Source organism: Protopterus annectens, chromosome 7.part0 (assembly GCF_019279795.1).
Source record: "Protopterus annectens isolate FY-2018-M chromosome 7.part0, PAN1.0, whole genome shotgun sequence".
Taxonomy (NCBI): domain Eukaryota; kingdom Metazoa; phylum Chordata; order Ceratodontiformes; family Protopteridae; genus Protopterus; species Protopterus annectens.
The window spans coordinates 242788826-242810255 of NC_056739.1; the positions used below are offsets into that span (position 1 = coordinate 242788826).

The 21430-nt window shown below is 37.1% G+C and overlaps 1 pseudogene; it reads left to right on the plus strand.

Moving 5' to 3' along the window:
• The first annotated feature begins 1987 nt into the window (after nucleotides 1–1987).
• LOC122805925 overlaps nucleotides 1988–21430 on the plus strand; it is a 61605-nt pseudogene continuing 42162 nt past the window's right edge.

Sequence of the window (21430 nt, forward strand, 5' to 3'; positions counted from 1 at the left end):
TGAGAATTGCGAGTCCTCCTACTCTCAGATACTATGATGTACATAAGCCAGTTACTCGTTCAAGTGATGCTTTGAAATTTGGTCTTTGTGCAGTCATTCTACAAGAGGGTCAACCTGTTGCTTATGCATCCAGAACTCTCACCGAAGCTAAAATGCAGTATGCTCAGATAGAGAAAGAGCTTTTGGCAATTGTATTTGCATGTTCCAAGTTTCATGATTATGCGTATGGTAGACCTATCCAGATCAAAGCATATCATCATCCTCTAGTCACTATTTTGAGAAAGCCTATGTATACAGCCCCAGCCAGATTGCAATGTATGATGTTGAGACTGCAAAAGTATCATTTCAGTCTTGTCTACAAGAAAGGTAAACTTCTTTATCTTGCAGATACATTATCCAGATCACACAGAAGTACCACTGAACAGCATGAAATGAGAGATTTGATTTTGAATTAATGGAAGTGGGAAATTTTTCTTCCACACATCTTGATGTGCTTAGAGATCACACAGCTCCAGATCCAGTTTTACAGAAGCTTAACCACCTTCTCAAAGAAGGATGGCTGTCAAAGCAATCTACTTTAACTCCAAAAGTGCAACCTTATTCTCCATACAGAGATGAGATTTTGGCTGACAAGGATATCATTATGAAAGGTCCAAAAATAATTGTTCCAAAATCCTTGCAACATGAGTACATTACTATCTTACATCAAGGTCACCCAGTTGCAGACTCTACCCAAAGAAGGGCAAGAGCACTAGAATTTTGGCCTTCTATGTCACAAGATATTGTGAGAGTACTTTCATCTTGTTCTGTATGTAATGGTATGAAGCCACATCAACAGAAAGAACCACTTCAGCTTAACCAGATTTCGGAACTACTTTGGTCAACAGTAGCTACCAACATTTTTGAGTGGAATGGTCAGCATTACTTGGTGTTACTAGACTCTTACTCCAATTGGTTTGAGATTGATCTACTTTCCAGTCTAGCATCCATTTCTGTCATTATTAACTCATTCACTCCAGTGCAACTATTTTGAGTATGTACCTTTAACTCCTAGTGGATGTGGCCTGAGCCTTTAAAAATTAAATTATCACCTTACAATTCTAACAAATACTCATTGACAGAGGTCAAATATCAATACAATTGTGTTTGCCATCATGTATGCTTCAAGATAAAATATTTTTAAACCTTGTATGTAGCATGGTTTTGAAATTAATAGAGGAGCAGTAAGAGTTAACTGCAGATGCACCTGGAGGCGTCACTTGGATGTAATGAGTTAAGATGAAGTATCATTTTGAAACTCATGGATCTCCACACAAAGGTATTTCTGACAATGGCACACAGTTTACAAGTCAACAGTTCAAAAGATTTGCCGAAGAGTGGGACTTTACTCATGTTACGAGTAGCCCAGAGTATCCTTAGTCAAATGGTTTGTCAGAATGTGCAGTCCAAAGTGCAAAGCAGTTACTAGAGAAGTTGAAATGAGAAAATAGTGATATTTTCCTGAAGCTCTTGAATCTCATAAATATTTCCTATGATAAACATCTTGGTTCATCTGCTCAGAGACTTCTGTCAAGGCAACCCAGAACCACATGGCCAATAAGTATTCAGTTGTCGGTTTCATGTGTCAAAAACAACAGATTAGTGAAAGCCAATCTGTTGAAGATATGCCTAACCTAGAAGTCCTACTATGATAAGACAAGAAAACCGCTCAATCCATTACGAGAAGGAGAGGTGGTAAGGATGCAGACATCCAAAGGTTATGATCAGATTGGAGTCATGAAGTACATTTGCCCAAAGCAGAGATCATACATTGTGTAATCACAAGGAGCAGAATTAGAAGCATTTAATACTGGTGTCCGAGCCTATACCACAGCACCTAGCCTGTGAGAAAGACTCTTTATCTCAGGCTGAGTTGTTCGGTATTACAGGTCCGGATGAAGTTCTAGAGAACATTCCCATTCCTGTGATGAATCCTAAACTTCCTAAGATGAGCTGTTCACTAAAACCTGTCCCTGTTACTAAGTCCAGTCCTGCTGGTTATGTCACAAGATCTGGTCGAGTGTTGAGATTATGTTCCAGATATAGCGTGAGTTGGACATGACAATATGAATCATTTGAGCATTGTGTTTTCTTTACTGATTGTGTAAATTGATGAATGCCTAACTGCAATCTTATTTGATAAAGTGCATTATTTTCTTTAAGAGGGAAGATGTAGATCAGTGTACATGTCTCTTTAAGAAACGCCCTGTGGGCATGTACTAAGTGTATTGATTACTGATCACATGCAGGGACATGTCTGTGTGTAAGCTCTATCTGTTAATCAGTTCATTTAAAGTTATTGAAGCTGCTCTCCATCCTAATGTGATTTAATGTAATAAAGCTTCTTAAACAAACTACCCCGTCTGCTTGTCATTCTTTGAGTAATGGACAAGCGACATGGTTGTTTTAGGCAGTATATCTATGTCTGCCAATGACCAAATAAATGGGTTTACATGTTTGCATTTTGTAAAGCTTTCCTCGTCTTTGCAACCTCTCCTCAATCCCAACTACATAAAGACAGGTACATTAATGTAGTATTTTAATGCATTTATTCACCAGTAGAGGATTTCATTAATATGTTACAGTGACTTTCCTGTTTTTGTTAATAGCTTCTACATTATCTTAAAAATGTCCAATTCAGAGATAAAAATGGACAGGAAGTGTACTTTGATGAAAATGGTGATTCACCAGCATCGTATGAAATTACTAATTGGCAACTAATTTCAGGAGATTCCTTTCAGTATGTCAAAGTTGGCACATACCAACAGCTACAAGCTAGCAATAGTATGTTCACGATAAATGAAAGTGCTATCATGTGGAATGGAGGATATATACAGGTAAGAAAGCATGCATCGTTACATCCTTGCCAATTACTTAAGAAATATAAATAATTTCTGGATTCTGCTTTTCATTACATTTAATAAAAATATTGGTACAGCTTTAATGTCTGCTTTAATTAGTACCCACTATTTTTTTGTCCAAATATTTTATTTTATTTTTTTTATACAGTCGAGTCTTAGCATATGTTACATGTGGTGTTGTAGTATAGGTGACAGTTATGGGACGAGGTTCAAAACCATGCAAGTAGGGTCTGTTTTCTGGAAAAAATATAAACAGGGACATTACATAATACCCCCTCACAGTAAAACAACCCAGGCATGGCTCGTGATGCATAATTATCTTTCTTAAACAAATTTTGACAATGCATTACATCAGCCTACCCATCTCTTTGTGCACTTGCAAAGGAAAATGGTTAAAATTACATGATTAATTTGTCAAGCAATATAAATTGATCATCGTGTCAGTATTTACAACAGACTTCTGTCAACTTCAATGATATTTACATATCTATATATGTATATTACCAAAACATTATATAAGAAATCTCCTATCTACAAAACATGAATATACTGAGAAGAAAGGTGATATATCTATCTATCTATATATATATATATATATATATATATATATATATATATATATATACATATATATATATATATATATATATATATATATATATATATATATTTAGCTTTTGAAAATCCCTCAGCATTGATCCATATGTATGTGTGTGTGTGTGTGTGTGTGTGTGTGTGTGTGTGTGTGTGTGTGTGTGTGTGTATATATATATATATATATATATATATATATATATATATATATATATGTGTGTGTGTGTGTATGTGTTTGTATATATATATATATATATATATATATATATATATATATCTATATGAAATTTGATCCTTTCCATTGTGTTGTGTGATCTCAAGAGTTGTTAATATAGAATTAGCAGGGGATGTGGGAGATATAGTAGGGCTTTCCACTCTGCATAAAATAGGTTTCAACATTCTGTGTATGTATGTATGCATGTCTACATATATTTGTCAATTTGGTTGCTGAGTGATAGGGGTGGTGCTTAATATTGAACAGACAGGTCAGCAAACATTCAAAATGTCAAGGGACTGTTTTGTTGTGAAAAGTGAGTGTGATTGGAGGGGTTGAGTGCTTTCGTGTATGTCAGTGTTTGTGTGTGTGTGTGTGTGTGTGTGTGTGTGTGTGTGTGTGTGTGTGTGTGTGTGTGTGTGTGTGTGAGAGACAGTTTGTGTTAAAGCTAGAAATAGGGTTTGTATGTCTGTGAGTGTGTTTGCATTAGTGTTAGGATCAGGGTTAGGTTTGTGGGGTAACTTAAGTGATGTTAGTGTGTGTTTTTTGTGTCTGAATATGTCTTCCATAGTGGCAGTGTTATGGGAAGTTTTTTTTAAGTTAAGGCATAGGGTTCGGGTTGGTGGAGCAGCAGCATTAGGGATAGAATTAGCACCCATTACAAAGGAAGTATGGGGGAGCAGAGCCTTTCTCAATCTTTTGTTTGTTCAATGTTTGGGGCATTCTGTCTTTTGTATTTTTGAACTTCTTAATGCCAGTTGTAAGCTACAGCACTGAGAACATTTGATCATATACTGGACAACCATAGATAGTTAGACATACTCATCACTAATCATTGGCCAAGTCTTTGAAAACATCAGATTTTGGAGATACTCAAATTCGTAAGTTCAAATTATCATTTAAAAGTAGTCAGATAAGGGAGAATCCATAATATCCATGACTAGGCTGTATCTTGGTAGTATTTTTCTTAAATGAGAATGAATACATGAATTTCTTTTAAAGAGCTACCTGACAACTTTATGATAAACATAAAAAAATTATTCTTTACAAAGTGGTTCATTATGCATCTTAACTAAGACATAGGGACATTATTTACATATTCAAACACAGATATTTTGTTTTATTGTATTTTCAAAGTAAAAGGAAAATTAAATGTTCTACCATGAAGCAAAGAATATTGCATGGTGGCATTTTTATTATAAAAGACATTAACAGCAGATAATGATTTACTTTAACAGTTGGCTTAGCTTCTGGTGCCAGTTAAAGGGGCTTCAATATTCCATGGCCTGTGAGGACATGAGTGATAGATCACACTGCTCTGCCAGGGATGGTCTGCACATATCCTCTCTAGGCTTTTGGATATTGGCAAGAGATTTTACACCCCCATAATGCCCTTTTTAGGCAACACCAAACTAATAAAGCTCCAGACTTAACTGAACCTATGAAGGAATATCTAAAAGTGATAGCGTTGTATTCTGGAAATCTTAACGAGAAACTCACGTCCAACAAGCTTTCCTGTCCCTAGAGAGTATAAAGTCTGTTAAGGTGCAGAGTTATGGTTTAAATCCACACAGAGTACCCTAACAATGCAAGGTTATAATGCATTCCAGACTTAAGCCTAAACTTATTGAGGACTACCTGGTGCCACTATATCAAGCCGATATACTTCAGTGAATCAGCTTCACCAGTATGTCAGACTCAGTATGATGGGTAGGTTCCCTGCTTACTGTACGAGCTCTGATATACAAGTGAAGTTGTGTGACCAATAAGGGTTTATCCTTTTTTTAATTTCTCCAAATCTTTTGGGTTTTTAATACCATGATGGAAATGGACCCCATTCCTAAGTCAAAGTATAATTAAAGTTCATGAAATGAGTATTGTTTAAATCTTTGATGTCAGCCAGAAGTGTCCTTTGCAGCATCCGCAATGTGCCCAGTAATGACACATTCTGCAATTCATATGGCATTATACGTATCAGTAACATATCTAAATACACTTGTAGATTCATTTTTATAAGACCCATTGCTCCTTCTACTATTGGAACTGTCTGGGTCTCTTTCTTCCACATTGCTCTCATTTCTGCTGCAAATCCTGATATTTTATGACTTTGTGTCTCTCTCTGTATGCAAGACACTGTAATCACTGGGTGTAGCGATTTCAATGATCAATGCTACATTTGTCTTCTTTTCATGGACCACTGTATCTGGTTTTCTCACATCTATCTTTTGAACTATTGCTAATGGGAGATCCCATGTGATGGAGATGTCATAATTTTCAATGATGCTTTGTTGCTCATGTTTCCAGTGTTTTTCAGCTACTTCAATATTATAATATTTGCACAATCCCCAGTGCAACAGTCTTGACATGTTATTATGCCTTTCAGTATACAGTCCTTCTTCCATTAGTATGTCATAACCAGCAACAATGTGTGCAACTGTTTGCAATTCTGTTTTACAAAGCCTACATTTGTATGTTTCTCCCACATGTTCAGTGGACTTTGTAAACCAATGTGCACGTAGTCCACTATCTTGGGACACCAATATTAAGCTTTCATCTTTTGGTTTGAATTCACCTCTCTTTAACCATTCCTGCATTCAGTCCTCATCAACATGAGGTTGTTCTAGGAGTTTTCTACACTTGCAACTGTATTTGTATATTTTATACATTTCATGCCTTCTCGTCTGATCCTTCACTTTATATTCTTTATTTTTTATTTTTTGGCACATTCAGTTGCTGCCTGATTTTTATCTACTTCTGGTTTGATTTCCATTTCCACTTGATGCCAGTATGCTTTTTATAGACTAAGAAGGGATGTCATCTTAGATTTATGCTCCTCATGTTTCAAAAATTTCACTATGTTTGGATCTTGTAAGGTTTGCAGACATGTATGCAGTCCACGATTGCAAATCTATACATGTAATCAATTTCAAGGAAGGGCATACTTCCCTCAGAACAGGGAATATATAATCTTGGCATGCACTGAGTTTTATAAGTCATTTGATGAGCATGAAGTGTCCTTCTTGTTTTCCTGTCTAATCTATCCAACACCTTTTGGGGCCAGTCAGTCACTCCAAAACTGTAAGTTAGCACAGGATGAGCAACTTAGTTTATAGCCTGGACTTTGTTCCTAGATGACAATGCTGTTTTCAGGATTAATTTAAGTCTTCTAAAATATTCCTTACTGAGTTTTATTCACATTTGCCCATGTGTTATTGTTGATCCTTCTTCAGTTACCAAATATTTATACACTCCTTCTTGCTCACATTCTTTTATATCACATTCTTGCCCCAAACTGATGTTTTCTTGGTGTTGCAACCTTCCTGCTTTAAAAGTTGCTTTTGCACATTTATCAAGAACAAATGACATTCTTATGTCATCTGAAAAAGTTTTGACTACTTGCAGATGTGCTTTCAGTTCCTCATCTGATGAGCTATACTGTTTTAAATCATTGACAAGAAGAAGATGAGAAGTCTTTACAATTTGTTGCTTTCTGGCAGCCAAATTATAGCCATGATAAGCAGATAGTTAAGCAGATAGCTTACTGGGTTAAGGGTAAGGCAAAAGAGCAGCTGTGACAGAGAGTCACCCTGGAAAATCCCCTTTTGGACTTTTAACCCTGGAATAATAATATGTCCTTTATCACGGCTTTACTGCAAAGTGGTTTGCCACTGTTTCATGGTCGCTGTGATGTAATTTATCATTGTAGGGTGCATCTTATACATTTTTAAGCACTCTTTTATCCATGAACATGGGATACTTTCAAATGCTTTTTGTAGTCAGTCCATGCCATACTTATATTCTTTGTCTTTTTACAGTTCTCCACTATGACTTTTGTGATGATTGGGGAGAGATGGACGAAGGCTACCAGCCTAGTCAAATAGAATTTGATATATAATTTCGGCATTTGTAAATAAATGTAAAATACAGCCATGTTTCTTGAGTGTAAAAGAATACAGTGAAATGCGGAACTGCAAAATATGTGACAACATTGCACTCTACTGGCCCAGTGAAGCATGTTGTACCCTTTCATGTTAGAATTCGGCTCCAAGGCGGCTGGATGAAGATTTCATGCCCATTGTTTTAAGGCTAAAGTTTATGACCAGAATTTAGATGTGAAAGGTGCTTTATTGCTCTAGTTTCTGTTAGAATATACATGTGAAATGTCTTCTATTGTTGAAAGTTTCTGTGCAGGTGTTAGATTGCTAACTAATGCAGTTTGTTTGCCTGGGAAAACCTAAGTGTCAAAATGATGTAATTTTGGGAGGGCCTTAGAGACATGTTTGTTAGTAATGTTTAAATACTATTTCTCACAAGAGACCTAAAAAGCATTTTAACTTTGGACATCCAACATCAGCACTCTGCCTTATGCTCACATGTAAGTTTTAGCACTGTGATTTCCTGTAGGAATAGTTAAAGCTAGTAAAGATTAATTAGGTTTTTTTCTTTGAAATCAGACGTGTCCTAGTGTATTATTTTAAGTTTCTGTGCGATCTCTGAACTCTTAGATATCTCTGTGGTGTAGTAGTTTTGTCTTGTGTTCTAATTATTTATTATTTAATATTTTTAAAACCTTCTTCCTGTGGCTGCTTTGTGTAGAAATAAGCTGTAGAGTACATTACATATTTATAGAGGTTATTGTAATAGACCACGCTAAAGTAAACCTTGACTGTTAGTCATACTACTACCACTGGATTATAATATTGCACAGTGATAATTGGACACCCTTTTAAGGGCATTTTAGTAGCTGATATTATTAACTGGGTGTTGGCAGCAATTATTACCGTATAGTCTGGGTAAAGAGGCACAGCTGGAGAATCTGTGTCAGCCTTTCCCAGGAGTGTCTGTGAAGTTGTATAAATACTTATCTCAAAGTGTGTATGTGTGTTGTGTCAGCTACTTGGCAGGGACATGAAGCACTATTTGGACAGAGAGGGTACTGGAGGTTCTAGCTTACCCAATTAGGCTGAGACCTGGACCCTATAACTGTGCCAGTGGGGAGTCTTATTGGGGACCTGGTGAGCAAGGGAACAGCCAGCCCCAGACTGACTGTGATCTCTCTGTGCAATTAAGGAAATTGTACTTTACTGTGTGTATTAGTTATCCTTTTCTCTTCTATGAGACAACCTCCCTGATGTTAGCGGTGAGAATTGAGGCTCCTTGATTGCTGGGCCAGGGCACGGTCATCACAGCTTTAACAACAAATGATCTTTTGTTCCATGGGACTTTCTTTTATTACCCTTTTGTTCTATTGCCATAATTGAGTTTTCTTCTAAATGACTATACACTCTGTAGGCATCAATTCCATTGTAGAATTTATACATCATCAGAAGGCAAGTTAGTGGTCTATAATTTTTATGGTAGCTTGCAGGGTCATTCTTGAGTAGGTGCATTTTTTTCCTGTTGTTAGCCAGGCCAGTGTCTGTTCATTGTAGATATATATATATAGATATATATACATTTATATATATATAGAGAGAGAGAGAGAGAGAGAGAGAGAGAAAGAGGGTTCTTACTCATGGCTAAATCTTCGTGCAAATATGTTAATACTTTTAGCCAGAAGTTAGTTACTACATTTGGGCCTGGGGTTTTATAATTAGAGGTTTTTCTGAACTTTGTCTCAATCTCTCTGGCCATTACTTCACCCCATTTCATATCATGTACATTTGAACTTCTTATTCTTTCTTTCAATTCTTCTATCCATTTAGCATTTTTGTTATATTCCACAAGATCTTCATAAATATTTCTCCAAAATATATCTATTTCTTCTTTTTTTGGTGGTCTTTCAAATCCTTTTACCTTGTTTCCCAATTCTCTATAAAACTTTTTTTCTGGTCATCAAGAAATTGCTTATTTTGTACTTTCCCCTTATATTTATCTGTGTATCTTATAAGTTTTTCTGCCTGTGCTGATATTTTTAGTTTATTATTTGCGATAGCACATGATAAATCCTGATCCGTTATAAGACTGAGCATTTACAAAATATTACAAACACAATAGTTACTTTTTACTCTGTATCATAAAATTCAAAACTGGTAAAAAACTAAAAATTTCTAAATCCACAAGAGGCACGTGGAAGAATCAAGTCCAAATGTAAAAGAAACAATTTAATGAAGTGCTTTTCTTTATTGCGTTGCATCTGAAGAAGTTATTGCAATGCAATAATGAAAAGCACTTCATTAAATAGTTTTTTTTACATTTGGACTTGTTTCTTCCACCATATCATAAAATTCAGTTTAAGACCTAGAACCTAAAGAATACTACCACTATAAAAATAATTTGTGTTGAAGGGTTTGCCATTTACACTTTTTTCATAACATCTTTTCTTCCAGAGATATGAACATTTGTTTGAAATGTAAAGACATAATCTGATTCTGTCAAAAGGCTTAAACTCTGCCAATTGGAAGCTATAGTGCGAACTTCCTGAGCTCCACTGGAGTGAATGAGTTATATTTAGACTGTTTTATTTAGTTTTGGCAGAACAGAGTCAGGTTTACTCATAATGATGTTTTCTGATTGGGTATGTGCATATAATAAATTGTCCTTTATTATTTTATTTTGCCTATCTTAGTTGCAAAAAGTACAGATTAATTTCTTGGGGGTTGATTTAGGTGAGCAATACTGACTTTTTTAGTGGACTCGTGTTTATAGACTTTGTGATGTACACTTGTATTACAAAATAGTAAATGGAATATGTGTTATTTTCATTTGTCATAACTTCTTGTCATCTTCATGGTAGAGTCGGAGAGAGAGAGCTTTGACAACATCTCAGCTGACTGGAGTTTGATTAATTGTATCAATGTCTGTTACATGTGGCAACGAGGCAATGTAATATCTATATATTATAGTTCTGGTTTATAAAATCTGTTCCCAGATATCTTGACATGAGACACGGTTTTGCCTTTTACTTTTTTAACTGAAAACATCTCTAGCTCTCCTATTTATGATGATTTCTTTCTGTTGGCATTTTGGTGGTCAAAAGACATATTTCTTTTCATTCACTTAAATCTGCCAATGGAAATGACACCTTTGTGTCATCTTCCTTCAATTTACTTCCCTTAAATCAATATTATTGACAATTAACTTCTTTTGTGAGAGAATCATCTGTTTCATGTCTTGGCGTCTTCTTTTCAGATATGTGTCATAAAACTGGCAGGTTTGGAAAATGTTGTTTGATCTCAATAGGGGTCTTGCTGAAATAAACTCCTTTTTTGAGCAGTGCTAGTCATGACTCTGCTGTTACCACTCCTGATCTTTATAAGGCTGAAATGGAGTTGGATCTGATACATAGGTTCATACTAGATTTTATTTTTTTTTTTATTTTACATTTGTTGACCGGGCTAGTCCAACTGGATTTATGTCCATTTTCAGTGGAGGCCCGGGGAGAAAAGCTCCAGAGGTATAAGAAAATTTTACAAATACAAATTTTACAAATACAAATAATACACAGTACAAGAATGTTAAGCAATGGGAAGTATGAGATACAATCATATATATTAAAGGTCTTAAAGAACTAAATAAGCTAACTTTGAAAAAAAGGCCTAAGGAGAAAAGCTCCAGGGCTAAATCAATTTACAATTACAAATATTGCATAGAACTAATGTGTTATATAAACATGTATATTATAGTTCGTGTCTACCTGGTAAAGGGTAAATTAGAAAGAGTTTAAGTTAGAGGTTAACTCTTAGAATACAAAGGAAGGTCAAAAAATGTTAAGATGAATAGTGTAATATTAGCAGAGAAAAAGGGAAAGGGGAAAAGGGACAATTTGTTAGTTGGAGAGTTGAGGTTGGTGCAAGGGGAAAAGTGGTTAAGGAAGGTTAAAGATAGAGTAAGGTACTAACAGGTTAGTCTGGGTTGGTACAAGAGCAAAGCCAGAATTTATTAAAATGTCTTAATAGTTGTTTCTTAAAGAGTGGAAGAGTGGACAAAGAGGAGATATCAGATGGAAGATTGTTCCATATTTTACCTACTGAGTTAGAGAAAAGGCAGTTGCCTGCGGAATTATTAGTTTTGGTAATATTAACAAGTAGTTTATCAGAGGAACGTAGTTGTTTCAGGTTTGTGTAGGGAGTCAGGAGGGTATAAAGAGCTGGTGTTTTAGAAGGTTGGTATAGGATTTTGTGTGCTATTAAAAGTTGTTGAAAGATGAGCTTGTTAGGGAGTTCCAGCCAGTGTAGTTGTTTAAGGTTTAGACAGTGGTGGGTTCTGAATTGGGATAAGGTGGCAAATCTGGCAATATTATGATAAGATGTAGTAAGTTTCTTAAGGTTACTTTTAGATAGATTAGTATAAATGGGGGAGGCATACAGCAGGGTCGAGAGTAGGTGTGTTTGGGCTAAGGTTGTTCTAGCTTCAGGTGTGAGGAAGGGCTTTATTCTGTACAGGGATCCTATTTTCTTATTAACTGCTTTTATAGTACTGTTGATTTGAGTATCGTAGTTAAGATTGTTATCAATAATAACACCGAGAAGTTTAGTTGTGGAATCTGGAGAGATAATTGTGTTGTCAGTTGCTGTAATACAGAAGTTTAATAAAGTTGATTTACGTGTAGGTGAAAAAAGTAATAATTTAGTTTTCTTAGGGTTAAGGAGTAGGCAGCGATTGGAGAACCACTGTTCAACAGTTGAGAAGGCTATTTGAGTTTGAGTGTGGAGTTCAGTTTGAGAAGAAGCAGTGCAAATAATGGTGGAGTCATCTGCGTATTGTATGCAGGTGGTGTTAGGTATAGATGATTGGAGGTCGTTGATAAAGATGGAAAATAGGAGTGGGCCTAGGATAGACCCTTGTGGTACTCCTAAAGAAATAGGGAGGAGAGCAGATAGTGAGTTTTTCCAGAGAACGGCTTGCTGACGGTTGTCTAGATAGGAAGAAAACCAGGTTATGGAAGAGGGATCCAGGGCCAGAGATTTTAGTGTGTGCAGAAGAAGTGAATGATTCACCATATCAAAGGCTTTTGATAGGTCTAAGAAAAGAGAAGATGTAAGTTTGTTATTGTTACGGTTGAAGTTTATGGTATTGGTAAAGGAGAGTAAAGCTGTGGTGGTACTGTGGGCAGGTCTAAAACCATGTTGAGTGTCAGCTAGAAGGTTGTTATGAAGGAGATGGTTGAGCAGTTGTTTATGTATACATTTCTCCATGATTTTGGCTAAGGGGGATAGAAGTGCTATGGGACGATAGTTGGAGAAGTCGTAGGATTTGCCTCCTTTATGTAGAGGTATTATATGAGATATCTTCCAGACTGTTTGTAAAATACCTTCTTTTATTGATCTGTTTATCAAGATAGAGACAGGGTAAGCAATGGTTTTTGCTGCTAGTTGCAAGAATTCAGCAGGAAGCTTGTCTGCAGAGGGGGTAGTAGGTTTTAGTTTTTGGAGAAGAGCTTGTATAAAGGAGGTAGATACAGGTTGTAGGTTGAAGGAAGGGATAGTGTTTATTAAGGTATTTGGAGGTAGTTGAGAAGTATCTGGGGAAAGTTGGTTGGCTAGAGTTTGTATAGAATAGGTGAAGAAGGAATTAAAGTTATTGGCTGTTAGTGTGGGGTTATCTGGGTCGGCATCCTGTGGGTTGGGGGTAATTATTTTGCCTGGGGTCAGTAGATTATTAATACATGACCAGAATGTCTTTGGTTCATTTTTTGTAGTATTTTGAAGTTGAGCGTAGTATTTCTTTTGTCTGATAGGATTGCTTTTTTAGTACTGTTTCTTAGTTCTCTAAAGTTTTGGTGGTCAGATGGACTTTTGGAGGTACGCCATTTATGCCACAATTTGTTTCTTAGGGCTATTTTATGTTTAGTATTTGTGGTTAGCCATGGAGCAGTTTTAGTTTTGGTTCTAATGGTGCGACTTGGGGCATGCTGGTTAAGTATAGCTAGGAATGTAGAATTGAAGTGGTCTACTGCTTTGTTGATTGGAAGATATTTTAGTGGGGCCCAATGACATTGTGAAAGTTCCTCTTGAAAGTGATCAGGGTTAAATTGCTTTTTTGAGTGTAGAGTTTGGAAAGTTGTGGGTAGGGTTAGGTTAGTTTTGCATCTAATGATATAGGTTAGTGCATGGTCACTAAGGTCATCAGGTAGAATATGTGATTGGTAGGTTTGCAGGGGGGTATTTGTAAGTATCCAGTCTAGGGTGGTATACTTATTGTTTGCTTTATTAATTCTAGTGGGACCATTGATAAGTTGTTTGAAGCCATAGAGGTTAATGTGGGAAGTAGGGTTGTCAATATTACAGGAATTCCAATCAATGTTGAAGTCCCCTAGGACTATTGTTTCTTGTGGGAGTTTGATAGAAAGTTGGTAAAGTATATTTTCAAGGGTATTAATGTTATTTCCAGGGGGGAGATAAGTACAAATGATGTTTATTGCTTTAGTGTTATTGATTTGTATTTTGGAGCTAATAATTTCTGCATTTGTGTTTTGGGTAAGAGTTAGGTCTAGAGGATTAAGTTTAAGTTTTGCTTTGTACATAATGGCTACTCCACCTCCTTTCTTGGTAGTACGATCAAGTCTAATCATGTTGTAACCGGGTGGGGTAATTTCGATGTCTTTAATGGAAGGTTTTAACCAAGTTTCTGATAGGCATAAAATGTCAAACTGTTGAGTTTCAAGGAGGGCATGGAGTTGACTGATTTTGTTGCAGATACTACGTATATTAAGATGGGCTATGGAAAGGGAATTTGTAGGGTTAGAGCACAAGAGAGATAGTGGTTTAGTTTGTTTTTGTTTGATGTTGGTTGTGGTGTGATATGGGCCAGGATTGGGGTGAATATCCCCATCTTGTAGTAAGTGGAAAAGAGTAAGAAATAGCTGTTGTTTAGGATTATAGTGAGAAAGATATGTTTTTTTGGTTGGACTCTTAAGAAATTTGCAATGTACTAGCCCTTGTGAGTCATTTTAAGCCTAGCCAATTACCCCATGTAACAATCAAGCCCTGCACCTTGTGTCTATAAGGTAAACACCTTAACCATTATACCATAACATTACCCAATTAGCATCCCTGCTGCATATTTTCTGTGCAATGAAAATAGCCTTATTGCCAAAGTGGTATATCTAAATCAGGAAGTGTTTGCACCATCTTTTTCTAAACTGTAAATATCTGTCTAAAATGGCTGATAACAGAAACAATCTCAAATTGCTGCAGTACTCCTCCAGGTAAATATGACATGCTGGAGTTGTTGCAGTGAAAAAAAAATGGATCTCTGAATTGAATGGTGGAAAATATTAAGGGAGAAGCCATGCTGCCCAAAAAGTCACTTGGAACAGCATAACTTGCACAAAAATAAGCTTAGGTTCTTAATGACTAAAAACCCTATTATTAGCACTAGTAGTAGTTAGTAGTAGTAGTAGGCAGAGGATTGTCAGAAGTTGCATGATTGGAAGGACAGTTACAGGGAAAGAGTGTTATCTACTGCAACATAAATCATGTGCATTTCGTTTTATTTATTTATTACTTATTTATTTGTGTCTGCATCTGAAGGTTCCTAATCTCAGCTTGAAATAAGAAAACATTACATCAATTGTGTTTTTAAGGTTCAGATACTACATTCTTCATTCATTTGTTTTGGACTATTTAAGCTTGGGGTGGGGGCATATTTTTACTTATCAATGGGACATATTTGCTTTTATTTTTATTATTTGTTTTTTGGGGTTTGAGTGTGGTAGCTATGCAGAAAGTTAAATATTTTTCTTATTCATATAGTAGTCCTTTGTCCAAACCCACCTAAGACAAGAACCACAGAGATAATGCCATTGCAGCCAGTTTATTGACCAAATTCCACACATAAGTTCATAGGCTATTGACCTGAGGGTCTTTACAAACCTAGCCCTTAAATCCCAATATAAGACTAGATGAGAAGCAACTTCTGCACCCAAGGTTTTCTAGCAAGACAACCCATGTCCAGGAGAGAAGCTGGGGCAATCCCAAGCAGAAATTTACATACAAATGAAAAAACAGTAAATACTGAAACATAGTTAAAATTGATAAAATAACCAAACAACATTTAACATTGCAGGCAGAGTATATCGCTTACCCACAAATGAACACAACCAGTGTTAAATCCCATTGCAGACTTTTAAACACCCCATATCATTAGACAGTGTACCTCAGAGAAATAAAGGTTTAATGGAAATAGAAGAGATTTCAGTATGAAAACCCTCTTCCTCTGCCCACCAACTTTAATATAGGGAGTTCCCTCCTTTTCCCCCTCACAGTTGCTTAACCAGCTCTTGTGTAGCTAACACCACATGAACATTAAATAAATCCTATCCTTCATCAGGTGTACACCATGTTTCTTATACCACATTGGATCCCTATCATCAAAATTTCTATGACTGACTACAAACAAACCTAAGTACTCTAATGCCCTAGACACCCTGTGATAAACAAATCACCTAGCCTTTTTCAACCCTACAGGCTTGACAATCTGCTTCCCAGCTAGTCTGGATATAATCTTAGATCACACTATCAACATTTGGGAGTAGAACTGTCTTAATTTAACTAAGTCATAAACAATCTTTTGGTGACCCAACCTAAATCGATGACCCCAAGATGAATAAGCAAAATACTATAAACCTGCTTGTGTTCTTTGAAACTTACCAAACAATTGTCACTAATGTAAACCTGTAAAGTTATGCCACACATGATCCACCTAATCCTCATCAAATGTTCTTCCTTCAGGCCTTATGTGTAATCACCTCTCTGCCCCAAAACACAAGGGAATGACCAAGAATGACAGCATTTACACCTGAAAAACAAAACAAAATTAATCAACTAATAGTAACCTTATATTATGTACTTCTCAAAAGCATTAGATGAGCAATTGCCTACCCTTTTAATAACCTCTATTCATTTTCCTTCCTCTGCCAAATCAGACTCTCTCTCAATCTGGAATGAATGAGCAGAAAACTCTACCCCTGCAAAACTCTGACAATCTAAGGCCTGACGTACCATCCTACCAAAATTGGGGGCCATCATGACAGCACCCTGAATGGAAGGGAAAGCACCATAATCAGCATGACTATGACAGACTTTCCATAACTGCCTAATCCAGGCTACAGGGCACAACAATCTCTCACCATCTTTAGGCAACACCCCTTGCCTACCTCACCCAATCTGATCAGTCTTCGATCATAAAGCCAAATAATCACTGCAGATTCTGTAACACATGCATCTTTGCACAGATATGAGCCCAGTAATTACTGCATTCACTTATATGGAAAGCTATATGTATTACATAATCTGCAGTGATCAAATGGAGTGAGGGAGTCAGGTGATATTGCCTAGCAAAGCACTAATGGCTGCCAAGTGAATCCTGATTGCCCTAAATGCTTCCCCCAATCACCACCTGACAACTGACAAATGATGAAAAATAGGCTAATGCAGAGTTATACACTTACCAACTTGACCCAGCCCAAGATTGCTGAATTAACCATCCAAATATGGGTTTCCAATGTTCCAAACCTCTGCTGGGAGCCTAACGGGTATTTATCTTGCCTCTGGTGTCAGCAACCAAAACCTGGAAAACTGAAACAGAGAGAAGCTATCAGCTATATGATTGACAGATGCCATATGCTGCCCAGTTAAAGAAACTCCAGCTCTACTCAGTGGCATACCGCCTCCTCAGAGGCGATCTGTGCCTGACGTATAAAGCCATGTCCAACCCAGAATTAATGGACATGCTGCACCTCAGAAAATCCAAATCCCATTGAGCTATGTGCTCGAGAGACTTGAACCTCAGCACTGAAATAAATAGGACATGCTGGAGGGACAGATTCATAACCCAGAGGCTCCCTTCACTCTGGAATAAAATCCCAGTCCAGGTAAGACAGAGTCCCTCATTGACTCTCTTCAAGAGGAATCTTGATGAGTGGATGGGAGATCGTAGGTTTACCCTGGGTATCACTTCTGTGTCACTGTTAGACAGAGGCACAGTATACTAACCTCGAAAAAGGGCATAGCAAAATTAATTTAAAATGGGTGGCGAAAGCCAAACACACTCTGGCTAGGCTTATAAATGCCCTAGGGCAGATAGCCTAGTATGAACCTATGAACCTATGACCCTACCCAGTACATGCCATGCTGAAAAAGTGAAATTAATAATAATAAACTCTGCAACAGAACTTCCATAAAACCAACAAGACCAAAGGTGAATTAGCAGTTTTCCTAACCAACATATGCAATACTACTTTGCTATAAGAGAAAAACACCACTTTCCTATTTCTCTGAATTGTCTACCACATAACCACTGCAGCCCAAATGGCCACAATCTCTAAAAAATGCAACATCATTCCTCCATTTATCTGGGCACTCCTCCAGCCAGTTAGCCACAAACCACTCTCCATCAAAGTAGGCTGTCATACCATGAGTCATTGCAGCATCCGTAAACAAGCTTAAGTCAGCATGTGATACCCATTCCTCTTGCCAAATGAAACTCCATTAAAACTGTCAAGAAAAAAATGACCATAAACCTTCATAACTCTCACTTAATATTGCTTATTCCTGCCACCCCTTAACAGATCAGCAACTGATCTACAGAATGTCCTTTCTTGTCCAATGGCCCCAACAATTCCATCACAACCTTAATCCTAACCTTCTGTTTCACTTGTACCAAACCAACCTTATCACACAATTTTACCAACTTATCCTGAGGCAGACAAAATATTCCTCTTACCACATCCAATGTTAAGTCCTAAAAATTCAAAGCTTTATCCACACCTTCCAACTTTTCAGCTGCTAACAGCACACTCATCTCATCACATAGAGCTGTAAAATACAACAAGCCTTCCAGTGCTGTCATCAGCTCTTCACCTATCAGCAAAAAATCATCTTAATAATGAACCTGCCTTTGATCACCCACCCTCTGTTGCTCTATCCATTACAGGACCAAATTAAACTTCTCAAATGTAGAACACAGAACAGCACAAGTAATGAGCATTATCCTATCAAAATAACACTTTTCATTAACAAACATAACTCACAATGGCCAGTTATCTGGACTGACTCGGAAAAGATGAAAAGTCACCACCACAATGAGGGTCACAAGCCAGGGGTCCTTGAATCCAGCAATAAGCCTAACTGTGTTGTCCAGTAATGCATATTGAACCCATGCATTACCCTAGGAATGTGATCACTAAAAGATTTCACTTTTTTGAATGATAAGTAGTGAATTAGTCAAAATTAACCTGATTTCTTGTTGTGCACCAGATTCAAAGGGGACACTTGATCATTTTTAAAAAGCCATTTTTCAAATGTGCCTAAAACTCTTCCCGACGAAACTTCTTTATTTAACAATTCCCAAACAATTTCTTCCATGCCTGCAGTGGATCACAAATTTTTCCAAATTTTATTAGTCTCTACAACCATGGATTTAATCAAAAAAACTTCCCTAAATCTGTGTATGACTTCCCCTGATAACTCCTGGTTTGTAAAACCTTTCAGTAACAGTGAGAATGCTGATACATTAATACAATGACTTCCTTGCTATTCCTCAAAAAGGAACTACGCTGCTTTATTCTTGAAAATTGACTCTCCCTCACAAATTGGGCTGACTCTCCAAATCATGGCACATTGGTGCTGATTGACCAGCCCTACCCTCCTTATGTCAACATCTTTGAGAAGCACATGCCTCATCACAGGTGGAATGTAAATGTGAAAAACATGCTGGCCAAACATAACTTTTGCAATTAAAGGCGCAACACATCCCTGTCCTATCACTTTTCTCCTTTCCATATCTCGCTTGACTCCCTGCACTGTCTAACATAGTTAGCAACCAAATATATGTGGGACTGACCGCTCAATGTAATGACTTATCAAAGGCTTTCCTGATCTGAAAATGCTGCTCATACCACAACTACACCTTATCTGCATGCAACCATTAGAGTAGTAAGGAAATAACCCAAAAATGGCAAAGCCTGAAAAGGCTCCTTCTCTAATATTACCCTCTGCATTCCAATGGAATTTATCAATCAGACACATCCACATGATCTCCTTTCCAAATCTTTTCTTTAACCATCAAGGTTCTATGTGGAGTAAAACAATCCATATACCCACCCACCAAGAAGGATTGAGTAGCCAACCACTCACCTGAGCAGTAGCCTAAGTCACTTTTACTTCCTCCCAACAATGGAGCTTCCCAACACCTAACCTCATCATTCACTGACTCCAAGATGGGTGCAACCTTTCAAATTTTAATACCATCACTTTCTTCAAATGAAAAAAGACCATCCAATCTAATACAATCCTGTGCCTCCATGTTACTTATCAACTTGCCTACTTTCTCTACCCCTGCAACATTTTCCAGTACCTCAAGTTGTACAGTCCCTAAATTACCTGTAGTCATTTGAAGGTCCCATGTCATTGTTCCATGGCACACTGCCCCTGCCATTCTCCCTGTTTGGACCATTTCTTTCCAGAATCAATCAGCTGCTGATGCACCTACTTCACTTCTTACGACCTCTTGTCTAACTCCCTGTTGCACTGGATGGAGGTACTTCTAATGGTGTCTCTACCTCATAAAACAATTCTTCTACCTGAACTGTTATGGAAGCCCATCATTCCTTCCATGAAGTCACGCCCATTTGTACAGTTCAAGACACAATTGATTACTAAACCAGACATCAATACAACCCCACCATTACCTTATACTCCCTGCTTTACCCACTTCGCTTTATTATTTTTGATATACTTGAGATTCATCTAGTGTACCTCTGTCTCCTCCAAAAGTCTCAAAAAAACCCCCACCTTTCAGAATGCCCTGTGTACTGTATTATTTATATAAATTACATCTCAGTTGCTCATGTCTTCACGTGTCATCCAACATAAATCATAAGGACCCCCTAAACAGGAACCCTAATTCCCCCCTGCCAGCCATGCAGTTCAAACTCAGTCTCACTGCCTTGATGTTCCCAGTCAGCTGCCATGATCCTATCTCAACCTTGAGTATGTATATACTGTATAACTTTCTTCTTCTGTTTTTTGAACTACATACCCTATCAAAAATATCGTTCACAATCATCCTCTCAGTCTTCTTTTAAGTCTTACTTTTTATTATTATTATTACTATGAGCCAAATTGTATTTATTTACTTTTAACCCTGTTAACCAACCAAGGCAAGCTGTGCTCTTAACCTAAATAGAGCAATACAAGCCTCCTGTTTAAAAAGCAGCTCTTAAAACTCCACTGACTCTGCCTGTTACTGCATTTGAAACACAACTGACTAGTGGCTTTAAGGGGATTCAAACCCAGAAACATTGGCTTCCAAGACCAGTACTCAACCTCCTGAGCATAAGGCCACTACCTGCATATCTACTGAATGCCTTGTGTCACTTCTAACTTCCTCTGCAACCCCATTTTCTCCTAAACCTTCCCACCATGTACCTCTTTTTTGTTTCTCCATGCTATGAAGTGAGAAATGACCAACCAACCTACTTTGAAGCACATCATTTCTTCCCATCCCTTGCATTTTTCTTTTGACTTTATTTATTTATTTATTTTTTAAAATTTCACCAAAATCATATCAAATGACAATGTTTTGAACAACAAGCCTGACATTTTCAAATAGAGAGAGATTTAAAACTCTTCACTCATAGTGAACTAACTGCCAGAATGACAGGATCGTTGATAGCCTGTCTCATCCAAAGGACATGAATCCAAGCTAAAATACAATACGACACCCAATGCAGAGTTTACATATTACAGTCACAGTAAGATAGTTGGCAAAACAACAA